The 17,712-nt window shown below is 54.7% G+C and overlaps 1 protein-coding gene across 2 annotated transcripts in view; it reads left to right on the plus strand.

Moving 5' to 3' along the window:
* The first annotated feature begins 1,597 nt into the window (after positions 1–1,597).
* The window catches only part of P2RY6 (pyrimidinergic receptor P2Y6), a 57,468-nt gene continuing 41,353 nt past the window's right edge, over positions 1,598–17,712 (plus strand). Inside the window, exon 1 of one of the 2 annotated variants that reach the window (XM_090030776.1) lies at positions 1,598–1,822. The gene's annotated coding sequence lies outside the window, so the exon portion shown is untranslated. Of the gene's footprint in view, positions 1,823–2,353; positions 2,529–17,712 lie in introns of those variants that run through there. The other variant, XM_090030778.1, reaches the window with a different exon arrangement.

Raw genomic sequence — 17,712 nt, forward strand, 5'->3', positions numbered from 1 at the left:
TCAGGCTGGGATCGGATTGTGTGCTGGGGGCACCATGCCTTTGCTAATGGCTGAGCCTTTCGGAGACCTTAGTTATGGCTGATTTCATGGTGCATTGCCTAAAGCTGCTGGAGCAATGAACGAGCCTCTACTGAAGTGGGCCCTTCATTTCCCCGCTCCCTGTGCAACCCAGCTGTGTAGCTGATGCGCTGGCCCTTTCCCCCGCCCCATCCAGCTGTTTTGCACGTGCACAGGTGCGTCCCCCCACCCACCAGTTTGGCAGATGCACCAGCACATCTGCCCTCCCACCCAGCTGTGTAGCACATACACTGCCCCCCTGACCCCATCCAGCTGTTTTGTAGGTGCAGCGTGCCATCACCCCCACCCAGCTGTTTCACAGGTGCAATGGTACATTTGCCCCCCACCCCCATCCAGCTGTCTGGCACCCTGTCCCCCCCCCATCCAGCTGTCTGGCAAATGCGCTGCCCCCTTGCTGCCCCATCCAGCTGTCTGGCACCAACCAGCTGTCTGGCACCCCCCCTTCCAGCTTTCTGGCACCCCCCCCCATCCAGCTGTCTGGCACCCTGTCCCCCCCCGACCCCATCCAGCTGTTTTGTAGGTGCAGCGTGCCATCACCCCCACCCAGCTGTTTCACAGGTGCAATGGTACATTTACCCCCCACCCCCTTCCAGCTGTCTGGCACCCTCCCCCGCATCCAGCTGTCTGGCACCCCCCCCCAGTCCAGCTGTCTGGCACCCTGTCCCCCCCCGACCCCATCCAGCTGTTTTGTAGGTGCAGCGTGCCATCACCCCCACCCAGCTGTTTCACAGGTGCAATGGTACATTTACCCCCCACCCCCATCCAGCTGTCTGGCAAATGCGCTGCCCCCTTGCTGCCCCATCCAGCTGTCTGGCACCAACCAGCTGTCTGGCACCCCCCCCATCCAGCTGTCTGGCACCCTGTCCCCCCCCGACCCCATCCAGCTGTTTTGTAGGTGCAGCGTGCCATCACCCCCACCCAGCTGTTTCACAGGTGCAATGGTACATTTACCCCCCACCCCCATCCAGCTGTCTGGCAAATGCGCTGCCCCCTTGCTGCCCCATCCAGCTGTCTGGCACCAACCAGCTGTCTGGCACCCCCCCCCAGCTGTCTGGCACCAACCAGCTGTCTGGCACCCCCCCCATCCAGCTGTCTGGCACCCCCCCCTGTCCCCCCCCGACCCCATCCAGCTGTTTTGTAGGTGCAGCGTGCCATCACCCCCACCCAGCACCCTGTCCCCCCCCGACCCCATCCAGCTGTTTTGTAGGTGCAGCGTGCCATCACCCCCACCCAGCTGTTTCACAGGTGCAATGGTACATTTACCCCCCACCCCCATCCAGCTGTCTGGCAAATGCGCTGCCCCCTTGCTGCCCCATCCAGCTGTCTGGCACCCCCCCCCCCCATTCAGCTGCGGAGCAAATGCGCCGCGCCACTGGCCACAGCCGTCCAGCTGTTCCGCGCGGGCACTTGTGCGCCCCCCAGCTGTGTAGCGGAGGCCCCGCCCCCCCAGCTGTCGGGCAGGTGCAGCGGCCCGCCGCCGCCGCCGGGGCTCGGGGCTCGGGCGGAGTCCGGCGGGTCCCGCCGCCGCCGGTTCGCGCTCCGCACCCCGCGCCGCGGCAGGGGCTCGGCGAGCGCCGCCGGCCTGGGGCGGAGGGCGGCTCCCCCGGGCGGCGATGCCCCTGGCGCCCGGCACAGGCACGACCCCGCCGGGCCGGTCTGCTCGGCCGCAGCCGGAGAGGCGAGGAGCCGCGGTAACACGGAGCCCGAGGGGCGTTAATCCGGGAGAGTCTCAGGCCGGAGAGAGGTAGGCGGCCCCGGGCAGACGAACTAAGCAGCAAGCACAGCGAGGGGTGTAGGGCGGGGGAGCACGGCCGCTTCGCCGGGGGCTGGAGGCACACGGCGAGATCCTTAGTCTGAAGGCAGGCAGAAGGCAGAGGGGATTTGCACCTCAAAGACTAACTCGATCAGATGCGAGAAATCGGGGGAAGGGGGGGAAAAAGCAACGCTGGATTCAACCAGCCTTCGCTGTCCATCAGGCTCGTGCTCCTCAGGGCGCCGCGCTCTCCCTGGCGGAGGCTTTGCCCGTGCTGCTGTGGATCCAGTGGGGAGTGGTGTTGGGACGCCAGCGCCGCCCTTCGTGGTGCGATCAAGCTCCGATCAATAAACGCCTCCTGCAAAGATAAATACACGTTACCAGGCTTGCCCAGGCTGCGGGTTCCCGGCCTGTTTTCTCCAGCGGGCGGCCGGAAAGGACTGGCGCTCGCGTAGCGCTTCCCAAAGCCCTTCTAACATAGGGACTCCTGGGCAGCTTGTTTTGGGGATCTGACGGGGAGACGTGGCTGGAAGCAATCTAGCGTGTCCCCGTGCGATCGGGTTATTTTCACTCCCTGCCTTTTGATGGAGTTTTACAGGCAGGGTCTTCCCGTGCGTTGTCGCCCTAGCTGGTCATCAGCGAATTGACGGGTGCGTGGTGGCCCGGTGGAGCATGCTCTGGTGGTGAAGACGCTAGGGTGAGTGTTTTATTGCTGCCAGACTGGGATTTTGCTGGGAAGAGAGTTTACTGCCAGGGACCTGTCAAGAGAGGAAGAGTAAAGTAGTAGCAACATTGGAAACACTGAGCATGGAAGGAATTATTGAAAAAAGGGGCCTAAACATAATGGTGCGGACCTGGGTTGCGGCGTTTTCTCTGTCTCCCTTGGCATCGGGGCAGGAGTAGTAGCCTCGGGCTGCTGGGAGCTGCTGGGTGCTCAGATCTTTTGAGGATCTGCTTGGTTTCCCTGTTTCCTCCCTCTCCGCACGCTGCGTGGGATATACATGGCGTTCCCGACGGGGGGGGCCTTGCACATACTCGCCCCCCGCGACACACGTGGTCATGGCATGCCATGCTCACCTGCTTAGCATCCGATGAAGTGAGCACGCCCAGCACACACGAAAGCTTACACATCCCTGATTCAAGCTAGCTCACAAGGTGCGTCTCTACCCTGCCCGTGGGCACCCGCTGTGCTGGGAGAGTGTTTGCCCCTCAAAGCCAAGCCCTAAAAGAGTTGTACCTCGGCCGTGAGTGGGGCTTGACATGTTGATTGAAAAGCATCCTCTGGCCAACTGGTGTTTAATGTGAATTGGTGAAGGCAAAGGGAAGCTAAGAGCTGCATATTTCATTCCTTATTTAGGCAAAAGTCCAAGCATACTTTAAGCTTTGGGTGCTGTTACTGGAGCCAGCTGGAGTTACGCACATCCGTGCTCAGCAAGGAATTTGTGCTGTTGATGTTAGCCACCCCTTAGGAAGCTTGATGGGGGCTTTACAGCAGTTCGTGCCATCCAGGTGGCAAAAATCAATCGCTCTGTTTAGACTCATCCATAGAGATATGAACTCTGATCTATTCTTGGATGTTGCCTTCCATCGGTAGGTCTCCAGCTGCATTGCTCCCTTCACCCCTTCTCAACTCCCTCACCAGTCCTGTCACTTGACATCGCTATTTGGTGTCATCTCCATCGTCGGCATCACTGTTGCTCTCTTTGGGGCACCTGTCTATGCCAGTCTCCTCTCTTCCACCTCCACCATCTCTTCCCCATCATCTTCTACCATCTTCCTGTAGTACCGGTACATCTCGCCCGGTCCCGTTTTGATGCACCGCTCAACTGTCTGACCAAGAGCAGGTTCTTGGTCTTCCCCAGGTTGAACTTGTTGAAGTGTGCTGGCAGGGTCCCTTGCTGCTTGGTCCAGTGTCCCTACCGCATCGCCGCTCTGGCCAGGGTTATGAACCCTGTCACCCTCAGGAGTGCGCGTACTCTCCCCCACGCCTGCCCGGTGTCTGGACAGCACCAGGGGAGGAGGTCGATGGTTTCCACCTTCCACCAGAAGGTTTGCCGGTTACTCTCAGGGCTTTCTACTCCGCCGATCCCGGGGTCCCACCTGAGCCACTGTGCGAACAGGTCCATTGCATGGGAAAATAGGATCGGGAGGAGTGTGCAGCCCTGGCGGATGCCCGATTCCACCACGATCAGGGCTGTTAAGGACTCATTTACCCATAACCCTGCTGCCCATGTCAGTGTACAGTGTCTTTATCCAGGTGACAAAGGTTGGGGACGTGGGGGGATCCCATCTTCTTCAGCGTCTCGAATAGGAGCCAGTGGGATCCCCGGTGGTGGGCCTTCTCCTGGTCGAGGATCAGCATGGCAATGTTCAGCCCTCTCCCCCGTTGGTACCGTAACGCATATCGCAGCTACATCAGGGCTCAGCAGACTTATCACCCTGGCACCGTGCACGACTGGATCTCCTGGATCACTGCACCAATAACAGACTTAAAGTGCTCAGCCAAGATTTTGGTCGTCAGTTTGTAGTTAAAGATCAGGTGCATTATAGGACGCCAGTTTTTCAGGTCCCACCTCTTCCCCCTTGTAATGAAGAGTTATGAGGCCCCCTTGTATTCCTGTCCCCAGGTGGCCCTCCTGCAGGTACTCTGTACAGACCCCCAGCAGATCTGGGCCCATCTGGTGCCAGAAAGCAGCATAAAAACCCTTGGGTAGGCCGTCCGCCCCAGGAGTCTTACCGTCCTTGAAGCTGTGCAGAGTTTAATTGATCTCCTCCAGCGTCCTCTCCTCCACCGGCTTCTGACTCTTGTCCTCCCCGAGGACCTGAGTGAGCTCCTGCAGGCAATCCTGCATGGCCCTCTGGTCATGTGGTGTCAAGGTCTGATTTAAATCAAATCGATTGAAATCACAGTTTAATGCACAATTTAAATCACTGGTCAGGAAGCCTCGACTTAATCATTGTTTTCTACAAAAAGTGCGTTCTTGTTGTTTGATATCTTTTATTCATTTAACTTCTTGAAACCTTGCACTTTTAGAGAGAGGTAAGAGCTTGACTTGTGCACATAAACTTGCACAGAGACACGAGAGCTGATGGGTGGGTAATCGCAGGTCTGTTCTCTCTCATCTCCATATACTGCCATTGACCAGGATGGTATCTCTGGAGACGACAAACTCTCCCTACGCCTGAAGAAGGGCGTTTGTGCCCCAACTCTTGCAAAGAACAATTGTTCCAGCTATTGAGTTAGTCTCATAAAAGATATCACATCTACTCAGAGAACCTTGTCTGCCTGTGATCTCTGGAGACACAAACCTACAGTTTGAGAAATGCAACTAAGCATCGCAGAGATGCTTAATGGGATCTTGCAGACTGAGCCCTGAGTCCTGCTGGGTAGAGCGGTTTTCTTTAATCTTTACTAAGCCTCTGCAAACCCCATAAAATTGGATCCCTAATATAATCCATGGCCAGTTGCGACCTATTTGTAAAACTTCTAAAAAGGTTACATGAATATATTGTCTCCAAGAGTATATAATTAGAAGTTATAATCCCTATTCCATGATGATATCTTTGAGCTTTAATATTTTAAATTAAAGCTCTCTTTATATAAATTTATTGTTTTTTAAAAAGCATCTTAACAACAAAATTTTAAAAATCCGATTGCATGCAAAAATCCGATTTAAATAAAAAAAACCCCTGATCTATGTTTTTTTTTAATCATTGATTTGCATGCACCCTGCGTAGTGTGGAGCTCCTGGTAGAAGGTTGCTGCTGTCTCCGGCATCCCCTTGTTCAACTGGTGCTCCACCCCGGCTCCATCACCGGGATGGTCCTTCTTGGTCCTCTTTATCTTGCTAAAACAAGCAGACCACTCCTGCCTAGGGTTGTCCCAGGTAGAAGATGAAACCCCTATGGGGTCCCAGGGAGATTGAAGCGGGGAGGTGCTGCACCTCTCCTGGATTCCCAGGTTCGCTTTTTAGCACTTCCTTGGCTTTCTAGGCTCCCACAGTCCTGTCTCATCCAAGACTTTCTCAACTTGCCCCACTTTCTCAGTGTCTTTTTAACCCCAAACTCAAGTCCCCTTTCTTTACTAGGCCATAATGCATTTTCATTGTGACCAGCTGCTCTCTTCCTGAGCCCTCCAGGGCCAGTTCAAGGAGCTCCAGCCGGGGCTTCCCCGGGGCTGCCTGCAGCTGATCCCAGGAATCCAGCCTGCAATTGGGATCTTTGAAGCAGAGCTCCCACTCCGACCCTCTCAGCACATCAGTGAGCCAATGCAAATTTATAAGCTTTCAGGACTCATGGTAAAGGTGATATCTTTTATTAGACCAAGTAGATGTTTGCAAAAAAAATTAAGCTTTAGCTTTAATAGGACTTGAAGGATCTTGGCTACGAAATCCTGGACCGGCTAAGAGTGGACCATATGACTGGTGATGCCTGTTAGGCAGCTTGGGTTTTGGGGGGATTTTTTTTGGGTAGAGGGGAGGGGGTGTACATGATCATGCATGAGCATGTCTGAGTGTGTGTGTGCATGCATGTGCACGCACTTTTAAACTTTCTACCAGCCTTAACAATTTGGCAGTCCTGCAGCTACATAACACTGTAGGGCCCAATCCTGCCAGCTTCCCAAGCATTTCCCGTGAGGGGATGAGGACTGTCACCCCCCTTTATAGAAGGGCAGGTTCTTCAACACTGAAAGCGATGGGTGCTCGCTGCTGACTTGTGCAGGCCGAGGACAGGGTGCTAACATGAATGGGAGTCGCAGGCACTCGGCACCTCTCTGGGAGGAGTCCTGAGATACCCAGGCGAGGGAACCCTTCAGGGTCCTGGCCTTTTCCTCCTGGGTTTACTGTGCGGAGATGATGAGGGGTGTATGAGTGGGGGAGTGGGAAGCCCGGCAGCCTCGTTCTCCTCCGCCCCTGGACCCGCTGGAGACCTGCCACGTGAAGTCCTTGCCTGCTGCGCGCGGCGGGCCGCGGGCCGCAGCGATGGTCTCTCTGCCTCGTGCATTCCTAAGCCCTTGAATTCCCAGCACAGGTTTATGCTGCTCTTTACGGGATGAACTTCTAGATTTCCTGTCCCTGGGCCCTGCTGCTGGGGAAGCTGTGATGCCGGGAAGGAAGCTGGGGGTGGGGAGGGGGGAGATGCCTTGAGAAGAGCTTAAGGGGCTGCACTGCCTTGCAGATGCAGAGGGAAGCGTTCAGATCCCTTGGCACCCGCATGCCCGGTGTCGCCTTCGATACGTGCCTTCCCGGGACCTCTGAGTTGAAACAGTGAGTAACTTCTGCAGAGGGAATCGGGGGCTCGGCACCGATGCTTTAATGAGTACAGGGGGATACATGAGGGGCAGGGGGCTTGCTCTTTAAATGCTTATCCTCTGAACACAACTGTCAAGCAACAATAATGCAGCTCTTTTATTAGCAGACCTCAAAGCTCGTGTACCAAAGGGATGCACTAGGAAGCAAAGTGACTTGGCAAAAGGCGCTCAGCAAATGGTTGGCCGGGCCAGGAGCAGGATCCAAGTCTCCTAAGTCCCTGTCTGCCAGGTCCGATGCTGTCATGGATCTGGCACAGTTGAGCAAAACCCTCTCTCCCACGAGAGCCGTTCACATTACGGGAGCTCTGTAAATAGTTGCAGGTTATTGTCCTCTTGTGACCAAGCCGTTGAGAACGACATGGTCATATCCAGGGTGGGGAGGCTTGCAGCCGTGACACGCACAAAACAGTTGAGAGGATAAATTTTACCCCTCAGAGCATCGCAGCCTGCTCTGTAGTAAAACCCCCTTTGACTCCGGCGTGTAGCTGGCTGGAGGGCGGGGGCGCTGGAAAGACAATATATCGCTCTTACATTTAATGAAACTAATGCAAAATCTATGGGGGCGGGGGGGGTAAAGTCTAGAAAATGTTTAAGTCCAGGAATACATCGTGGGCCATTCCTATACGTGGTGAAGGCATGCAAGCCAAATGCAGGGAGGTGGCTTTTGTCTTAAATGTCATGCTCATCTGCTGTTTGAACAAACAGCTGATTTCCTCCACCTCCATCTTCATTTAAAGGTGAGCAGGAGAGAAGAAAATCAGGTGCTTGTTCCTGTTTCTGACTTTATAACGAAAGGCTGGAGAGAGGGTTTTGGGTTTTTTTAAAAGGTTATTAGTTTAAGGTACTCCTGATTTTCTGTCTGCTGTGAGATCTGCACCTGGGTGCTGCTGCATAAACGTTTTTCCTACCCCTGTCACTTGGACCACATCCCTCTGCATTACTCCACCGGCTCCCTCTTCTCCGTTACATCAGACGCGGGCGGTCTGTCCTCGTTCTCAAGGCCCCTCTTGACCTGTTCCCCATTCTGCCGATCGTTTCCCCATTCAGCGTTAAAATGTCGACTCTGCCACAATGCCAGTCTCCGCCGGGGACCTCCTAAACGCTTTTATTCTTTCTCCCATGCTGCCTTGAACTTCTCCTTGTTGGAGAAACTGCAAATCTTGACAACGGGCAGGCTGCTGGGTGTTGGACCGTGGCCATCGTGCTGGTGGATTTGGTCTCGTGGTCCCTCGTACCATCCATCTGGTGTCTTGTGGTTTAGACCAGGGGTGTCAACCATATGGCCTGCAGCCAAGATCCTGCCCCACATTTTACCCAGCCCATGGGGCAAATGGGGGTGCAAATCCCCAGGACAGAGCCCCGCTGGGGGTGCACTTTGGTGGCAGGGGGCCAAGTGCTGCCCGTGTTAACGCCTGCGCTGCCACCGCCGCTCTCCCTGCTGCCATGCTGCTGCTGCTGGGTTTGCATTGGTTCAATCCAGGTCCAGTCCCGGTGAATTTGATCCTCTTGCCTTCATCTCTGAAGTCTGTGGGGCAGAGACCAGAGCACCTGATGGGATTTGGACCCAAGACTAATAATTCTAGGTGCCCCAATGGTACAAATAATAAATCAAAAGAGACAGGAGCAAAAACCAACCACTACGTTTTAAACAGGCTGCCTAAAAATCCTGCCCCTTCCCCCTTCCCTGATACTTGTGTCCTAGTCCTGTTTGTCCTCAGTTTTCCAGGAAAATGCAAGACCACTAAGAAACCAGCTGGATATTGTAATGGCAGACTCATGCAGGGACAGTGCTGTTTCCTTCTTTGTGGGGGGGTAATTCCCTCTCTAGCTGCCTTTTACGCATCGTACGCCCTCCCAAGCCTCACAGCCAGTCAGGCCGGCGTGGTGCAGGCACCGCACAGGGCCGTCCCTGGCATTGCCTCCCGCCGCCTTTGCCACTCTGGTTTGAATGCCCAGGTATCCATTCGGGGCAGACTTGGGGACCAGTCCAAGAGCTCGTACCTATAGCAAGACCCTCTAACCACTCTGCTCCACATCTCTTGTGCATCGTGAAGACGGCCACAAATACCACGTTTCCTCTTTGCAGCTCGCCCTTCCAGCTGAGCTCTGCTCGAATCCCCGGGCTTCTCCTGGCCGTCAGGACTGGATGCCAGGCTAGACGGACCTTTGGCATGAGCCACCTGCACCTGCCTCTTAGATCGGGGCTTGGCGTTTCCAGCCCTTTGTGTGCACAGGTCTCTCCCTGCCTTATTTCCCCTTTCTCTTGAGTGAGCGATTTGTCTTCTGTATCACAGATGTTCAACAAGTCCGACGGGTTTAGCGACACGGGATCTGCAGGGCTGGGCCGTGCCGGAAGTGGGCATGGGGCAGGATTCCTTTCCCCGGGGAAGGTGGCCTTTGCCGAGCGATCAAAGCCCCCAGGGCACATCTTGGTAATGAAAATCCATGCTGGCTGGCCTCTCGGCAGGACCGGACACCCAGCTGGTAGTGGCTGCAGTTGAGAGCTGTGTGGTGCCCTCCGGGAGCTGAGTGGGTGAGTCTTGGAGGAGCTCTTCACAAAAAGCACCACTGCGGCAGCCAGGAGCTGCTGAAGGGAGAAGATCCATGCATCTCTCTTGCAAGCTTTGCTTTCCACAGACTCAAGCGTCCTGGCGCTGCATTTGTGTTCGGGGTTGGGAAGAACGTGGGTGTCGAGGCAGTGTTCGGTTTTCCTAACGGTGGGAGCAGGTGCATGGTTCAGGAGCTGAGCATCCATTGCGCAGGATAAAAGGCCGGGATGAGCAGCAGGCAGGGCATTGCTGGAAAGAGGATCGCCTCCTGTTTCTGCTGGTTTGGGGAACGCAGGTAGGAAGCGTAACCAAAGGAAGCCCCCGCCCCAAGTCAGAGCCACTTCTGTTTCCTGGCTCTGCAAGGACCCCTGTCCAGCGGGGTGCCTTGAAACGCCCTGCCTTTCTAAGGCAGGCCAGGTTCTTTGAGCAGATGTGATATCTTTTATTAGACCAACTGAGTAGTTGGAAAAAAGTAGTTGGAAAAATGTTCTGCCTTTCTAAAGCGTCCGCAGCTGGATTGTGGCCCTGGGCTCAGCCCAAGCGACCAGGCTGAAGCACAGGGGAGCTGCACAGAGATGCATGAAGCTCAGCCCCGTCTTCCAGGCGCAAGGGCTGCATTCAGCCTTACAAGTTGGAAGGACCGTCGATAAGGCACATGGAGCTTGTCTGTCCTGTGCCAGCGGTGGGTCACGGGGGTGGCACTGAGCACGGCCCACTCAGGTCTGCTGTGCACTTCCTAAGCTCTCAGTTTTCCCAGGAAGCTGCTGCGGGCTTGCCTCCAGCACCCACCCTCAGCCCTGCCAGAACCCGAGGGCTTGAGAGCAAATGCCGGGCATGGGTCTGGAGCAGCTTCACCGCTCGCCTTCTGCCTCTGGAGCCCATCAATGGACACAGGCGCATGGGGCCGGCTCAGTCCATGGGACCGGCTGCCCACACGGCATAAGCAAGCCCATGACCTCTCTGTGCTGTTGCTTTCTAACGGGGGTCATAGCCTCCGTCTCCCTCTCGGGGCATGTGAGGCAGATGACGGTGGGGTGGTCATACGTGACAGTAAAGGAAACCACGTAAGAAGCTAAGGTTGGCAAACGATGCTTTTCCCCCTAGGAAAACTTCTTTATGAAGTTTTGGCTCTTTGTGGTTGTGCCAATTTTCCCCAGAATTTTTTGTGGCTTCGGTAGCTTTGGGCCAGTGACATGCTGCCCCCTTTTACGGCTCCCAGAAGCTTTGCAAGTCGGTCCGCTCCCCATCTCCCTTCCAGCCACGTGGCAGAGGGGTCTGGTGGTGCTGGGCGGGTGGATTCATCAGCTGATGTTTGCGAGGGACATCAGTGACACAAGGGCCTGACAGTATTGTTGCCAAAAAAAAAAAAAAAAGAAACCATCACCATGTCAAACAAACAGTCCTGTTTGTGTATTGCAAAGTTGACCTGTGGTTTTGGAGTCTGGACCTGAGCTGTCAAGTTATAAAAAACAACAAAGGGAAAAGCAAGGAGGAGGGCAAACTAGCAGGAGGTGAGCCCAGCCTGAAAACCCACCTGGGCTGCAATGCTTTCAACATACTGCAAACTAGGTGCACAGGGGCTGCTGTCGTTCACGGTTGTCTTCCTGCCCCCCGCCTGCCCCCATCACATCTGTCTTTATTTGGGGACTTCCTTTATGTTCTCTCTCTGGAGAGCAGCAACTTTTTTTTTCTTTAATTGAGTGTATAGTGCCTTGCAGAACAGGCTCTGAGCATGGCCTCTATTTGCTACCTTAATGTACTAAATACCGTATTTACTGGATTAAAAGATGAGGTTTTTCCCCCATTTAGTATGGGGGACAAGCCCCTTGTCTTAAATTGAGTACAAGGTGGGGGGCAGGCAGCTGCGGCAGCTCCAACCCCAGGTCCAACCTGCCACTCTTGCCCAGCGGCCTCAAGACCCCCCTGCCCCCGTCTCCCTCCCCACCACTGCATTGCTTTTCCCCCTCTCTTCATGCCTGCCACACTCGCCCTGACCTTTGCTCCATGCTGCCAGCCTGGCCCTGTTGCAGTGGTGCTGGCGCTGCACTGCTGCTATGGGACTGAGCTCGAGCCGTGCCCGGTGCCCCCAGGCTGCCCCAGGGTCGGAGCCTCCTGGTACCAGAGCAAAGGTATGGGGGAGCTGCAGGGGAGGTGGTGGGGAGAGACCTCAGGAAGGGGAGGGAGATTGGAGGAAGGGGCCCTAGGCCATGGGTGCAGAAGCAGCGTGGAGGGAGGAAGGGGAGGGGGTGACAGGAAGGGGACTGGAGGCCTGAGGCTGGAGGGGGCAGGCACAAGAGGGAGGCTAAACTGGGGGGAGACAGCAGGAGGCAAGCTGCCGCCCCCCCTCATTGCCTGCCCCTACTGCATCTCCCCATCTGCCCCCCCACCTGTCCCCTTGCTACCCCCGTCATCACCTTTGTCCCCCACTGCCTGCAGTAGTCTGGGGGATGCATTTAAGATGATCCTCCAATAATGAGATTGTATACTTGGAAAATGGCAGTACATTTATAAGTAAATAATTTATACCAAGTTTTGCCTGAAGACGGGTGACTGCACCCGAAAGCTTGCCAAGGACTTTTTTTTCCAACTACTCAGTTGGTCTAATAAAAGATATGACATCCACTCAAAGAACCTTGCCTGCCTATAATAAATGTATACATTTTTCATGTATGGAATCTAATTACTGGGGGGGGGGGGGGAGCATCTTAAATTCAGGGTCATCTTGTATTTGGATAAATATGGTAAGTTCCAATTTTAGTGGAAGCCCCAGGGTGCAGACAGCTTAAGTGGCTTGCCCACCGTCACCTGGGCATCTGTAGCACCGCCAAGAGCGGACTCCTCTGGTTTCCGGCAGCCTCCAAAACCGAGATCCTGCTCACATCAAATCACGTGAAATCGGTGTGTGCATTATACACGGGGGACACGTCTGCATCCCAGCAAAGTCCTGGGTTCCCGTTTCCCCCTGGGGCCTCGTGTTACTTTGCTGTAATTCTTGCCAGGTTGAATCATGCTGGTGCAGCCTAGCAGAGCAGAAACGAAACTGTGACTTGCTAAGGGCAGATTATCCTTTGCCAGAATTGGGCAGGAGTCTTCTAGGCCACCACGGGTGAAAGCAAGTATTACCGTGGATGCAGCCGTGTGAGAGCTTAGCTTCATCAGGGAAACCAAGAGTGTTGCTAACCTACAGACTCGTCCAGTTGTGGGTTGGTGACTTCCACCAAAAGAGACTTCGCTGTGACGGAGAACTCTGAAAGATGCTTTCCTCCGCCCACCAACATCACCACTCGGTGCAGCCCTTCTAGGGGAAAATCCTAAGATTGATTTCAACTTTTCCAATTCATAATGGGCTCCATAATGGGTCCATTTGGGGTCAGGTCTGCCCTGCAAAGTTTTGCTGTCACGGTCATGTTAGGTAGGGTTATGAAACAAAAATAGCTGTGCTGGTAAAGGGAAGGAAAGGAAAGGAAAGCCGTATAGATGTAGCGTATGCTGGTGGGGGATTTCTTTTCCTCATATACTTAATGTTGTTCAGAAATAGGGTTTATATTATAACAGCAGGAGAACAACTGCCACTGATTGTCCATTAGCTGGTTTTGCTGCAATCTCTATAGCAGGAACGTCTCTGTGCTTTAAGTGATGCCGATGGAAACTTTGGGCTGGAGGAAGGTTGCTAGCAGAGTTCCTCAAAGTCGATCTTGGGAACAGTCTAGTGTACCATCTTCATTGCTCACCTTGGCACAAGAAGTAGGAGCGGTCCAAGAAATGTGCTCATGTTACAGAGCTGGGAGGCACTGGTAATACAGAGGAGGATCAGAATATCATACAGGAAGAACTGGATGACTTCTGAGGATTGGAGTAATAGAGCTGGGATACAATTAAATTGGACAAGGTACAGGTCGTGCACTTGGCCATTAGTAAAAAGATGGGGTCTTCTCAGTTGGAGCCAACTGAGGATGAGAAGGACCTGGGCCTATTAGTCCAGGATGGGTCAGCCACCAAGATGATGTGGCTGGAAGTTTGATCCTAGATGCATTGGAGCCAGGCATTGCTAGTACAGACGGGGAAATACTAATGCCATGGTGTGAAGCACTTGTGAAACCTCATCTGGAATAGCGTGTGCATGAATTCAGATGGAAGAGGTGCAGAGACGTTCAGGGGAAGGGAGAGCCTAGCGTATAGGAGGGAACTAAAAGGGCTGGCCCTATGTAGCCTGGCAGAGTGAAGCCTGGTTGCTCTCCAGAAATGCAAGGAGAAAAGCTACTGGAGCTAATGGACAGCGCTGGCACAGGAAGAAACAAGTACAAAATGGCCTTAAATAAGTTTAGGGTGGAAATGAGGAGGTTTCTACCCAGCTTGGTAGGGAAGCTCTGAAACATCCTTCCAGTGGTTGTGCACAAAGTCTTACCAAATTCAAGGTGGAGTATAATGAATCCGTGAACAGGGTTCACGTGTGATCACAGACGGCTGGCCCTCGTGACCCAGGGGCTCCCTTCCAGCCCACGTCCCTTATAGCGAGGATCCTTGCAGCCGCTGTACTGTCGTAGTTCGTCCTGACGGGTTGGAAACGCACCAAAAGTCAGAACGCAGCTGCGAGGAAAGACACGGTTCGTGGGGGCACAACCACGCTGCCTAAATCTGGACGCGTCGCAAGGGAGGGTCGCTGACAAACCCGGGGTGGAAGGGAGGCAAGGGTGCAGAGCACGTGGCTCCCTCACAGCACAGCCAGGTGCGATGTCAGCTGTCTCTGCTCCCCAGGAGCTCCTCAGCCAGCCCTTGAAATGCAGAAGCACGAAGAGTCCTTGCTGCAGACACACGCCTCACCCAGCAAACAAGCCACGCGCCCTTCTCCGGGCCCTTGGGCTCTGGTCCAGCACAGGACTGCAGCCCTTCCTGGTAGCAAACCTATTTGGTTTTAGGTTCCCTCCTACCTGCAAGCAGCCTCTTCACCCGGTTTGCCCCTCTCTGCTCTTTCCTTTGGGGTTTTAAGCTTTTAGAGGGCTACTCCCACATTACCGTTGCATTGGACATCAGGAGAAACTTAGGGCTGGGAGGCAGAGGGCTAGACGGCTGGGAAAGCTGTGGACACTCCAGCGCTGGGGGCTCAAGGAGAGGTTGGACAGACACTGGTTGGGGATGATCTAGGCGTGTTGTACGATGAGGATTTCCCAGGCTGCTGGACTTCGCCAGTTGCTCCTGCCCCTCCTTTCCGCTCCATGTGTCGGGGGGCTTTTAAGTCTCCCCGAGAGGTGCTGGGTGGAGCCTGGGCTGTGCCAATGCTCCTGCTGGGACCAACGCTGGAGGCTCCTGCCTAGCGGGTCTTGCATCTCTGCTCAGGGCCAGATTGACACCGTATTTGGGGTCAGGAAGGAAATTTTCCCCGTGGTCAGATTGGTATGTCCAGGGTTGGGGAGGCTGGGGGAGGGGGAGGTTGTCATGCCCCCAACTACAAGTCCCAGCTTCTACCTGGGATCTCTTGAGCATATGTTAAGACGTTTTTATAGAAGCAGGACACTGGCCACCATCATAAGCACTGCCTTATTTTTGCTGGGGGGAGCAGGAGGGGGCTAAGTTGAGGGACGTGTGGAAAGTTTTATGGATTTCAAGTGATGGCCCTCTTCCCGAGGGAGGCCAGGGCCCTCGGGCCCCCACGTACTGAGCACCTGTGGCCACCATGGCCCCCCTGCTTCACCTGTGGCAGTTTGTTCTGCTTTGTGTTGTGTCACGGTTGGCTGTAGTTTTTCAAAGTGTTTGGATTATGGATTTGTATAGGAAGCTTTGGATGGGCATGGGCATGGGCATGGGCATGGGCATGGGCATGGGCATGGGCATGGGCATGCTCCTGCCTTGGGCAGGGGGTTGGACTGGATGGCCTCCTGGGTCCCTTCCATGATTGATACCTAAATATCCTGCTTCTCTATGATTGATACCTAAATATCCACAGCTGGGGTCCTTTAATAGTGCTGCCTGCTCCCTCTTAAAGGGCCAGACCTCCCTGTTGCTGTTTTAGAGTAGACATACATAGTCATTTCTTTAAGGTTTGATGCTGAGAGAGCCCAAACGGCACTTGAGTCAAGAAGCAGATACCACAGCTCCTGAGATCTGCTCTTGGCTCTGCAGCTGCCTTGCTGTGTAATCTTGGGCACATCACTTCTCCCATCCAGCTTCATCATGGAGGCGCCTAGGCTGAACTCCTGCACGGCGAGGGTTTCCACTGCTGTCGATTAGCTGCTGAGCACAGCCAGGGTGGCTGCAGCTGAAGCCATGCTAGAGTGATAATTTTCATTTTGGGCTGCAGAAACCAGAGCCAAGTGCAAAGTGTTACTATTAAATATTAATTCCTATAGCAATTCAGAATAATGCTCTGGGGAGCCTGGAAAATTACACGCTTTATTTCTGCTTTATTTAGTAAGTAAATCTGAGTGCTGTTTTTAATTGAGAACTAAACATAATGACCACAGGGCTTTTATTAGCCCCTCAGTGAACCAGGGATAGGAACACAGGGTTGGCCTAGCCCCGAATTCGCTGTATGATAAGGTAGTTGAGACAGAGATCGCCTCTTTCTATTCAGTGTTTGTACAGCACCTAGCACCATGGGGTCCTGGTTGGTGACTTGGGCTCCCAGGCACAGCGAGAGTCCAGATAATAAGCAGTAATGCCAATATACATGCTGCAGAAAGGCAGGCTCATCGTCCAGTAGCCATAACAATGATTTGGAGAAGTGAAGCGTCTTGGAGCCGGCTCGCAGCCCCTGTCCCTTCCTGCTCACAGCCTGGGACTCGGGCATCTCAAGACCAAAGGAAAACCATTGGTTCTGCTGTGGCCACGTCTGTCTGCTGCCGTTGCTGTTCTGCAGAATCGAAGATGTCATGGGGCAACACACGAGTGGAAGAGGGACGTGGTCACGTGCATTGGGTGTGATCCCCCTCCCTGCCTAGCAGGAGTGCAAAGGAGCGGGCGGTGCAGCCTATTGTTTCTGGGGTTGCTTTGCCTTCCTGTTGGCTGCATTACCTCAGTCCATCTCAGTAGACCCGTGAACTCTTGACTTGTCCTGTCAGGAAATAATCTGCAAGGCAAGGAGAGGATGTTTCCTCCATCCCTGCTCTCCTGAAGGGCCCGCAGGGAATGGCCCCGTGGCTTCCCGGCAGGTTCCTTTCCTTCTTCCCAGCCAGGCAGGGGAAGAGTCCCTCTCGCTCCTCCCCATCCTGTTGACAGCCCCCTGGAGCTCACGCTTCTCCTTTCACTTGTGCCTGGTTCATTAATTGCCCTTTAGGGCAGGGGCTGAAGGAGAGGGGCAAGCGGGCCAGAAGGGCAAGATGCTATCACCACGTGGGATGGGATGTCTCAAAGCAGGAAGGGGTGGGCAACGAGGGGTTAAACTGCCTCCATCTCCCTCCCTGCAAAAGTTGGCCTGTCTCCCCCAGCCATAGAGTCGGTCCGGTGAAAGGCATCGCCCACAAGGATGCTTGCCTTTCGCCCGGTCCATCACAGCAACAGGATCACCTAGACCTCACCTCTCCGTCTCCTTCGGACATCTACAGGTGTCAGGTCTGTGTTGGGCACCTGGGGCTGCAGCTCTGGTCCCACGGGGGTGCTGGGTTGCCAGTGGCCACCTGTATGGTGAATAGAGCGGGGTGGTGTCTGCGGTAGGGCGGCAGCCCCTTGCGGGGGATGGATACCAGTCTGGACCCACCTCCTATGGTGGGTGATGCTGCCGAGCTGGCGTGAGGCCCTCAGCAGGGTCTGCCAGCCTCCCTTGCAGGCATCTGCTGTCTCTGCAGCGTGTTGGACAGTCAGAAGCAGGCAGCTGCTGCAAATAATGTGAAGTGCATATGAAGTGACCTGGTGAAACCTTGGCGTAAGCCCCTGAGGTCACCTCTCCTCCTCCATCGGCGGTCCCACCCCTGCAGAGCCTTCCTGGCTTCCTGCTGACAGTCGTCCTCCCTGCCTACCCCCAAAGTGGCCTTGGTGGGGAGTGGGGCTGGTCCTGGAGCTGGTGGGGTGCAGATAGAGGCAGGGGGTTG

The sequence above is a fragment of the Crocodylus siamensis genome, chromosome 1, assembly GCF_052110815.1.
Source record: "Crocodylus siamensis isolate JL-2025a chromosome 1, ASM5211081v1, whole genome shotgun sequence".
Taxonomy (NCBI): domain Eukaryota; kingdom Metazoa; phylum Chordata; order Crocodylia; family Crocodylidae; genus Crocodylus; species Crocodylus siamensis.